This window comes from Lycium barbarum, chromosome 4 (genome assembly GCF_019175385.1).
Source record: "Lycium barbarum isolate Lr01 chromosome 4, ASM1917538v2, whole genome shotgun sequence".
Taxonomy (NCBI): Eukaryota; Viridiplantae; Streptophyta; class Magnoliopsida; order Solanales; family Solanaceae; genus Lycium; species Lycium barbarum.
This window is the reverse complement of record NC_083340.1, coordinates 64,688,430-64,697,802: the sequence shown is the minus strand read 5'-3', so window position 1 is coordinate 64,697,802 and position 9,373 is coordinate 64,688,430. Positions and strand designations below refer to the sequence as shown.

Sequence of the window (9,373 nt, the reverse complement as noted above, 5' to 3'; positions counted from 1 at the left end):
GTGCAGCAAAGCTAGACACAAAGAGAAGTTTTTGACTCAAAAATAACTGGAAACAAGTTCACATTATTGAACCAAAAGATGTAGGAAATAGTTATGATACAAACTTTACATGTACTCTTGACCATACTGATCTCAATAACGTGAAAAAGAGAGTACTCTTTCTACAATGTTAAAAGAAAAAAAAAGTACCTTTTTATACCACAAAAAAAACACATTTTTACAATCTGCAAAGAAAGTACTCGTCTCAGAATGTACGAAAGAAAACACCCTTTTAGAGTATTTAAAGTAAATACTGTAAACAACATGCCTCTTTTAACACATCACATTTAGACTTTTATACTTATTTGACTGATTTCCCTTTGTTTTTTTTTTTTAAAAAAAGAAGATAAAGAATAAGGTTCAGAATAACTTAAACAAGAATGATACTCTAATTTACAGAGCTTGCCAGAGTTACTGGCACCATGTTCAATCAAGTTTTTTACAAAGATTCGTGGACATGTATATCACTAAGCTTTAAAGAAAGACTAAGAACCATATTCTCATTAGTAGATTCTCATTAACAGATCATAGGAGAAGTGACATACATGCAAAAGTTTCAACAAAGTACATTTCCATTTTTTTTATTTTTTATTTTTATCAATTTCGTTGAAAAATGAAAAACAGTAGGCTAATTCTAACATCATGGATCTTATGGTTATACCAAAATATAGTGCAGGCTTAAAACTCATTCGAACACATTTTCGGAAGATTCTAAGCTCCTGGGAGTAAGATAATAAAAAAAACACAAGATTATGTGTCAGCGGGGAAAGGAATTTTGGCAATCATGACTTCTACACACACCAAGAATGTATGATCCCATTACTACTTAAACATCTATATGCTTCTGTCATGCTCTAAGACAGTATGCAGTAAGAACTTTTGGCTGAATTAATATTTATTCAAGTTCTAAAATCTTTACTATCAGGCACCCCCAAATAGCAGAAACTCTAGAGACATGTAATATCCTTGCTCAAAGTACAAGGGATCTGAGCACAACTGCCTACTGTCCCTTAATTTCATGGCAGTTTTAAGTGTTTCAATCTCTAAAAAATCAAGTCATTTAAGCTCAAAAAGGGAGGAACAGATTCATATATATTATCATGTATCAAAAAAATACATTAATTATCAGAAAGAAGTATACTAAAAAAATGTAAACCAAACAGTCACTAATAATCCCCGTTTTTATCCAAACAAATCAATAACTTTTCTCAAAAAAAAAAAAAAAACCACAGTTCATACTAGCTATTGAAATATTGATTTCTAAATAAAGGAACGACGCCCGTGGATTCCAATATACAGTCAAACAGAAATCTAAATGAATGGCATACTTATTCCCATATTCTACAAATCGATGAAAATATCCCTATAAGCATTTTTAATCCTCTCTAACCATTCTTATGTACCCATTTATAGCAAAACTCAATGACGAATGATTTCGAACAAGTAACACTGAACAAAGAATAAAAAAAAATAAAAAAATAAAAAAACAGTCGAATGACTACATTTAATTGTACGAAACTGAGATGAAAGAAAGGCGAGGGTGGCTTACTGAAGAAACAAAATCTCACAACAAGCGAAAAAATGCAGCCAATACATTTGGATTCCAACAGTTATTGATTTAAGGAGGATTTCCATATTCCCTTAGGCCTCAAACTCAACAAGAAACAGGTTAGAGAACAGCCTTAAACACATGACATGAACGTATTCCATGTTCTATGGGTTATGTAAAATCAACCTTTCTACCAGTATTAAAGATAAAAATCCAAACTAGCAACCTAGCTGTCCACCTATTCTGCAAGTTAATCAATAGTTCCTTAAAGTATTCTTAGTCCTTATTAACTACCTTTTATACACAGATTAAGGACAGGACAGAACAACAAACAAATTTCGGATAGGCAAAAACATCATAATCGACAAGAGCTATTTAACGTCTACATTTCTACTCTTACAAAATTAAAGACGAAGTGAAGACGAGTGTGATTACCTTATCCGTTACAGCGAACTGAGGCCATTGTCATCGTCGAGTCTTCGAATCCGCTCGAAGTAGTTTTTGCTTAGCCAAGATCTTGAAAGAATATTTTGATAACCAAAAGACTTAACAAGTTAAAACAAAAGAATTTTCTGAGAATTAAGAAGCTTAAAAAATAATGGGGAATTTTCAGTTGTTTAGCTTAAAAACAAGGGATCTTTCTTTTTCAATTGTTTTTCTTGTTGTAAAACAGCCCTCAAAGGCCGGTATTTATAGCTGAAGGTTGGGGTGTTTCAACGGCTTCTTCAAGAAGCTTTTGCCTTTGAATTTTGAATTAAAGAGGGGGGAAAACTGTGAAATTTCGAAAAATGAATGATGAAGAAAAAAGTGACGGATTCTCACCTTTTCAGAGCGATTTGAATGCTAGAGGTCTGAATCTAGTGGTTTCTTCATGGTTTTAGGCTCCAACGAACTGAAACGAGCCTTTACCCAGGGGATTGTTGGAAGATTGGCCTAGAAACCCAAAGATCCTTGCGTGCTTCTCATTTTTTTGGGGGTGGGGGGTGGGGGGGCGGGGGCTCTGATTCGACTTGGACGAGCTGTTCAAAGCTCTGTTGCTTGAAAAGGGACTGGGGTTGATTGGAGATGGTGTCAGCGACGCCAAAATCGGCTTTTGTTCGCTGGTCCTTCGGTGGAATCGGCGATGATGGTGATTTTGGTTAGGGTTTTCTTGAAGAGAGAGGAGATGAGTGAAGGGGGCTGTTTTGTTCTAATTGGGAAAATTAGGATTAGGCTGGTTTAGTTGTAGATGTTGGGGCGGGTCGGGTCAATCGGATTGGGCTAGGGTGCTGGGCTACTAATTGGTGTAGAAAGAATAGGATTTGGCGCAAGTTTTAGGTAGATGATTATTTCCAAATCCCTTTTTACTTCTATCAGTTAATTAAAATATGCTTCTTTGTCTTAATTAATTCCCACAACATGTATACCTATATAAATTACAATAGAGTAATTTAATATACGTATTTAGTTTAAATAATATAGTAAGAAGATGATAAACATAGTAATAAATAGGATTAAAGGAAAAATGCCAACGCCAATATTGATATAGGAATACCAACACTATTTTTGAGTGATTTAATTGTAAAGAATTATGTTTAGTATTTTTTTTTAATTATATAAAAAAAATATGATGTTGGGTGATTTTTTAAGTAACGATAGAAACCTTTCTTAATTTTAGAGAAATAATATCTAACAAATAGTGTACTAATTAGTGAAAATATTCCAAACTCATTTATTGGGGAATTTTCATGGCTGAGAAGCATAGTGAAATTAATTAAATAAAAGAGGAGGGTCAAAATTGGGTGTCAACATATGTGTATGTATTTTCTCACACCGCGCCGTGCTATAGTCGAATTGGCGGGCACATAGATGTGCACGCCACTGTAGTGGGCAGGTTATGATGTTACCCAGGATGCGAGTTGCCCCAGATGCGGGATGATGATGATATGATGATAACACCGAGCCTATATGGCCTGGTACGGTACTATATATGTATGTATGGAAATATTTTTCTAAAAAAGGCTAAGCATACATGACATTCGCCTTAAGAGGCATTCAGAGGTACAGGTTATTTCTCTTATCTCATGTTTTTCTCATAACGTTATTATGTTGCTACTTATGCATTACGTATTCAGTACATTGCTCGTACTGACGTCCATTTGTTGTGGACACTGCGTTCATTCCCGTAGGCAAATAGAGAGATGGACCAAACTCCTAGACTGCTTCATCAGCGATTGTGCAGGAGCGCTCCGCTTATTCCAGAGCTACAGTTCAGTTGGTACTATTATTTTGGGTATATATATGAGTATGGCAGGGTCTTGTCCCGTTCTTATTATGTTATGCACTCCATGTTGAGGCTCGTAGAAAGATGTGTATAGTTAGATATTTTATGACCTCTTCGGTTCATATTCTGTATATCATTTTTGGCAGCCTTGGCGACTTCTATATATGGGCATAGTTTATGATAAGTATATAAATGTGCATATATCTCTTGGACTCGTGTCTCTTACAGTTTATGATAGTTACGAGTTCGCCTTGTGGCCCACTTAGGTATGATTATGAGATGTATCTTAGGAGGTACTGAGTAGGCTAAGCTCCGGGTGCCCGTCATGGCCCTCAAGTTGGGTCGTGACAGAACCTCGAGGACAAGTGATGAGAAACGATATGTTTTGATGACATGACAAACCCTAAGAAACCAGATACAATTAGGTTCACCTGCCTGAATTTGGTTTACCCTGTGATATCTTATATGTTCTTTTTCTAACATGCTCCTTGAAGGATTAGATGCCTGCAGGATTTGCTCATCTATGAGAGACCAGATATGTTGATTCAAAAGGACCATATGGGATCAAATCTCCAGCCTACTCAGCCAACAATGAAGCTATAGAGCTACTGACAGTGTATCGACTACTTACAACTTGTTTGAATAACAGATGAGGAACCATGTTCCTCGAGATAAAGGTCCTGATCACTAAAGCCGAAAGTCCAAATCCACAGCTGTAAAGCGTGTGCTGCTGAAAGTACAATGCAGCTGTATAGCAGTACCTCAGCAAGGCTGATTGATTAACGATCCAGATTTTATGAGTGGTCATCGCTACTCTCTCTCTCTCTCTCTCCGTGCATATAAAGACATCATCTTCCAAGAGAAGACTCATTCTTGCACAATCCAAAAATTTCTCCATCCAAAGTGCAAGTCTCCGCCTTTCAAGGTGTTCCTCAAGAATAGAGCCATAGCAACCCGGAGGACCAGGTCCAGAACTGAAGATGTTTTAGGTCCTTAGGTTGTTGAGTCTTTGTTCTTTTGCACTGAAACTGCAAACCTACCCTTCCATAAAAAGAAGTTGTTTGTAGGTGTTCTAAATTCTTAAGGTTGCTTCCACAAGCTCTTGAGTGGTACACTAGGCTATAGTTAGCTTAGTTGTATTAGTGTATGGCTGGAGTTAGTCACTGTGGTGAATTCTCAAAGGGTGCCTTTGAGTGGTACACTAGGCTGGGGTGAGTGTAGGTGTATTAGTGTACTTGGCTAGGGGTAGTCAAGTATGAAGGTTGCATAAGCGTTATTGTAAGGGTGAGGGGTTATGGGAGTTAGTTCCTAGCATTCAATAGAGTTGTAACCTGAGTTTCTCGGTTAGTGGAGTTGAAATCCTACTGGGGTAGGTCTTGGTTTATAATCCCTTGAGTAAGGAGTTTTCCACATAATAATATGGTGTTGATTCTTGTACTACATTGCATAATGAAACTGGCACACAACCAGGTCCCTCCATACTGTTTGGTGAACGCATATCCTTTAACAATTGGTATTAGAGTTAATTCTTTCTAAAAGGTTAACAACTAGAAAGGATCTCCATCACCGCTATTTCACCGAATCTAGATAAAAGAGAATCTATCACAAGACCACCAAGATCCAACAGAGAGTATCATGCGTGGTGGAAGAGGAGAAGGCATAACTTTTCATGGCTGAGGATCTAAGCTGTGGGACATCATATGTGATGGACCTTATGTTCCTATGAAAAGTTGTTGGGCTGGATCTAGGACTGGTCAAAAGATTGAGACGAAGCTAAAAGCTGACTGACCCAGTTTCTAGAAAAGAAAGAAGGCACTGCTTGCATGGACTAAAAGAAGCTTAAACTCACCTGTTCAATCATCGTATGAGACCCAAGATACCTTGGGTTCCATGATCAAATGAGTGAATCTAGTTGCAGGTTTGAGTGAGAAGAGGCAGCAAAAAGTCACATGAAAGGAGACTGCTCGAAGCTTATAACTGAAAGAATGGATGATTCCCCTCATTCAAACACTTTCAAGTGGGAGTGTGTTATTTTGAAATGAAGCTGAATAGGAAACACTTTGGAAGATAGGAGATGGGTTTGATCAAACTCAACGTGTCACCTTTCCTCAAATTTCCTCATGCTTGGCTATGTTGAGAGAAAAGGTACAATCTTAAAAGGTGTTTTCGATAGCATCTAACTGACTCTTCTACCGTCACTAGTGCACACGTGTGGCAGGCTCAGAACAGCACAAGCATTAGTGACATTGCACATCTCAGAGCTCTTGCCTCGTTTTCAAAATTTTCAAGGGATCTGGTGCCTATGACTCAGGTTAGTAGTCTTTTCAGTGCTTAATATGTCTCTAACTATCTAGAATACCCCATCATTGCGACTCTTCCACTCCCTACTCAAAATTAAGACCTTTAAATGTCTGTCCATCCTAAACCTCTTCGTACTTCAAAAGAAAACCTTTCCTTCTTCAGATCTTGCCAAAAAATTTGTCATATATTGAATTTGAATCGTCCTTCCTCACTCCCCAAATCTAAACCCCACCATATCACTACCAGATCCCAAAACTAGTCTAACTCTGGTAAGCCCCACTTTCATTGTTTATTCGAGAACAGATAAAGGACTTTATGGGCCCTGTGTAGACCTTCTCCTCGATGACTCCAAATGAGGGGGAAAGAAACAGATCTAATATCATGGAAATTGGAACTGAAATTGTTAAGGGGTTTGAAGAGGCCTTGAAGGCAAAAGAAAGCGATGAAGGAACTTAGAAGGATCTGATGACCAAACGGATGAAGGGGAAGGAATCTATTAGGGAAGAAATGGATGCAACCTACAAAGCATGCAATCCATTGGAAGAAAGGTATCTGTCACGAGTAATCTTTGGGGTAGTGTAGAAGAGACATCATATACATCTGCTTCCTACAAATCACAATGATCCTAACATGACAGACAATGATGGAAACACCTTACTAGGTACTGTGATAGATACCAAGATGTGCCACCTTATGGAGCCTAATTTTTATTGGTATAGACACGCTAAAATCCGAGGTACTTGTCGTCCAGCTCATTACCATGTACTGGTCGCACAGCTACAAATTAGCTATGCTTCATATGCAAGGTGCACATGTTCGTTCTATATGAATCCACCAGCCTATTATGCACATTTGGTTTCCCAATGTATATGATATTACATTGAGAATGATGTGGTAATCATGGAGAAATGAAAATACTCAAGAAGGCAAAGGGACCAGGTCTCAGTGGTGCTGTAAAGGAAACTGACTCTTAGATAAAGACTGAAAATCTTTGTCTAGACCCACTAATCCTTAGTTCTTCAGCCCCTCCTAGCCCTCCTGAATATCTGACCCTTTGTATTGTATCGCTTAATGACTATCACACTCATGGAAATTTAAGCATCATATTGTTTACTGACTAAGGCTATTATGCTTTGGATATGCTGAATCTAAATTGGGCAATTACTCTAATTTTTGCAATGATCTTAATACTTGCTGTTACTATTCTTGCTTATGTTGTGTTGCCCTAGTGGCCATAAGTTAATGCTACAAAACTTATTTTTGGCTTATGCTACTTTTATTACTCTTTTCAATGATGCCAAAAAGGGGAAAAAGACAAAGGGGTAGGAAAGTGAGGAAGAATGATGTGGGCGAGAAGTATCTAAATAGAGTGTCTAAGTTTGTCATCATCAAAAAAGGGGAAAATGACTATATGTTTTGATGATTGTCAAACTTGGTGATACCAGAGAGAGAAATCTGATCCTCAATATGGCTTCTCCATACATTTCAGAGTCTCCAGAAACTAAGCAATATATATGGGAGAGACACGTGAGAAAATAAGGGGAACGACGAAAAAAAGAAAGAGGACTGCAAGCAAGGTATGATCCGCAGGGCGAATATGTGGGAATCTGGTTCTCAGGGGGAACTTTATCTATGAGTTTATCATCATTAAAAAGGGGAAAATTGATATGTAATGACATGTTTTGATGATTTGACAAACCCTACTCAAAGAAGCACAATACTACTATGTATCTTGAGGTCTGAGTCTCAGAGGGAACAAATGAGGTATCTGGGTAAGGGATTTGATCTTTAGGGAGAATACAAAGGATGTCGCTTCATCATCATCAAAAAGGGGGAAATTAATGAGAAATGATATATTTTGATGATATGATAAACCCTAAGGAACCAGATACAATTAGATTTACCTGTCTGAATTTGGTTAACCCTATGATATCTCATATGCTGCTTTATAACATGCTCCTTAAAGGATCAGATGCCTGCAGGATTTGGTCATATTTGAGAGACCAGATATGTTGATTCAAAAAAACCATATGGGATCAGGTGTCCAGGCTGCTCAGCTAACAATGCAGTTGTAGAGCTACTGACAGTGTATCCGGTACTTACAAATTGTTCAAAGAATAGACGAGGAACCAGGTTCCCCCAGATAAAGGTCCTAGTCACTGAAGCTGAAAGTCCAAATCCATAGCTGTAAAGCGTGCTACTCAAAAGTACAATGCAGCTGTACAGCAGTACCTCAGCAAGGCCTACTAATTATCAGTAATATATCATGAGTGGTCATTTCTACTCTCTCTCTCTCCATGCATATAAAGACATCATCTTCCAAGAGAAGACTCATTCTTGCACAATCTAAAAATTGCTCCATCCAAAGTGCAAGTCTCCGCCTTTCAAGGTGTTCCTCAAGAACAGAGCCACATCAACCCGAAGGACCAGGTCCAGAAATAAAGATGTTTTAGGTCTTTAGATTTTTGAGTCTTTGTTCTTTTGTGCTAAAACTGTAAAACTACTCTTCCATAAAAAGAACTGTTTGTAGGTGTACTAAATTCTCAAGGTTGCTTCCATAAGCTCTTGAGTGGTATACTAGGCTAGAGTTAGCTTAGCTGTATTAGTTTGTGGCTAGAGTTAGTCACTGTGGTGAATTCTCAATGGGTTCCTTTGAGTTGTACACTAGGCTGAGGTGAGTCTAGGTGTATTAGTATGCTTGGCGAGGGGTAGTCAAGTGTGAGGGTTTCATAAGCGTTATAGTAAGGGTGAGGAATTATGGGAGTTAGTTCCTAGCTTGCAATAGAGTTGTAACCTGAGTTGCTCGGTTAGTGGAGTTGAAATCCAACTGAGGTAGGTTGTGATTTTTAATCCCTTGAGCAAAGAGTTTTCCTTATAAAAATATTGTGTTGATTCTTGTACTACATTGCATAAGGGAACTGGTACACAACCAGGTCCCTTCATACTGTTTGGTGAACGCACAACCTCTAACAACAAGGTTCTCTTTTTAGGAGGGAGTAATGTTATGAACCCAACACTGGACCGGGAAGGAAGTAATTGGGTCGGGAGTTCAAGAGTTTGGGCTTGAGGAGCAGCGTCGCAGGAGCAAACGACTGAAGCAGCCCAATAGGCTTTTGGGAGATCATATCTGGCAGCATGGTTGAAGCACATGTGGCAATAATTGTTAGGACGTAGGGTAATAGTATGGTTATATTATGCATTTCTAGAAGGGAAGTGGTATT

The 9,373-nt window shown here is 38.1% G+C and overlaps 1 protein-coding gene across 8 annotated transcripts in view; it reads right to left on the bottom strand.

Annotated features, from left to right (window-relative positions):
* LOC132636061 (uncharacterized) overlaps positions 1–2,769 on the bottom strand; it is a 31,300-nt gene extending 28,531 nt beyond the window's left edge. For all 8 annotated transcript variants that reach the window (XR_009580958.1, XR_009580959.1, XR_009580960.1 and 5 more), the window contains exons 1-2: positions 2,411–2,769; positions 2,024–2,104 (exon numbers count right to left, since the gene is read on the bottom strand). The gene's annotated coding sequence lies outside the window, so the exon portion shown is untranslated. The remainder of the gene's footprint in view (positions 1–2,023; positions 2,105–2,410) is intronic.
* Positions 2,770–9,373: the final 6,604 nt, after the last annotated feature.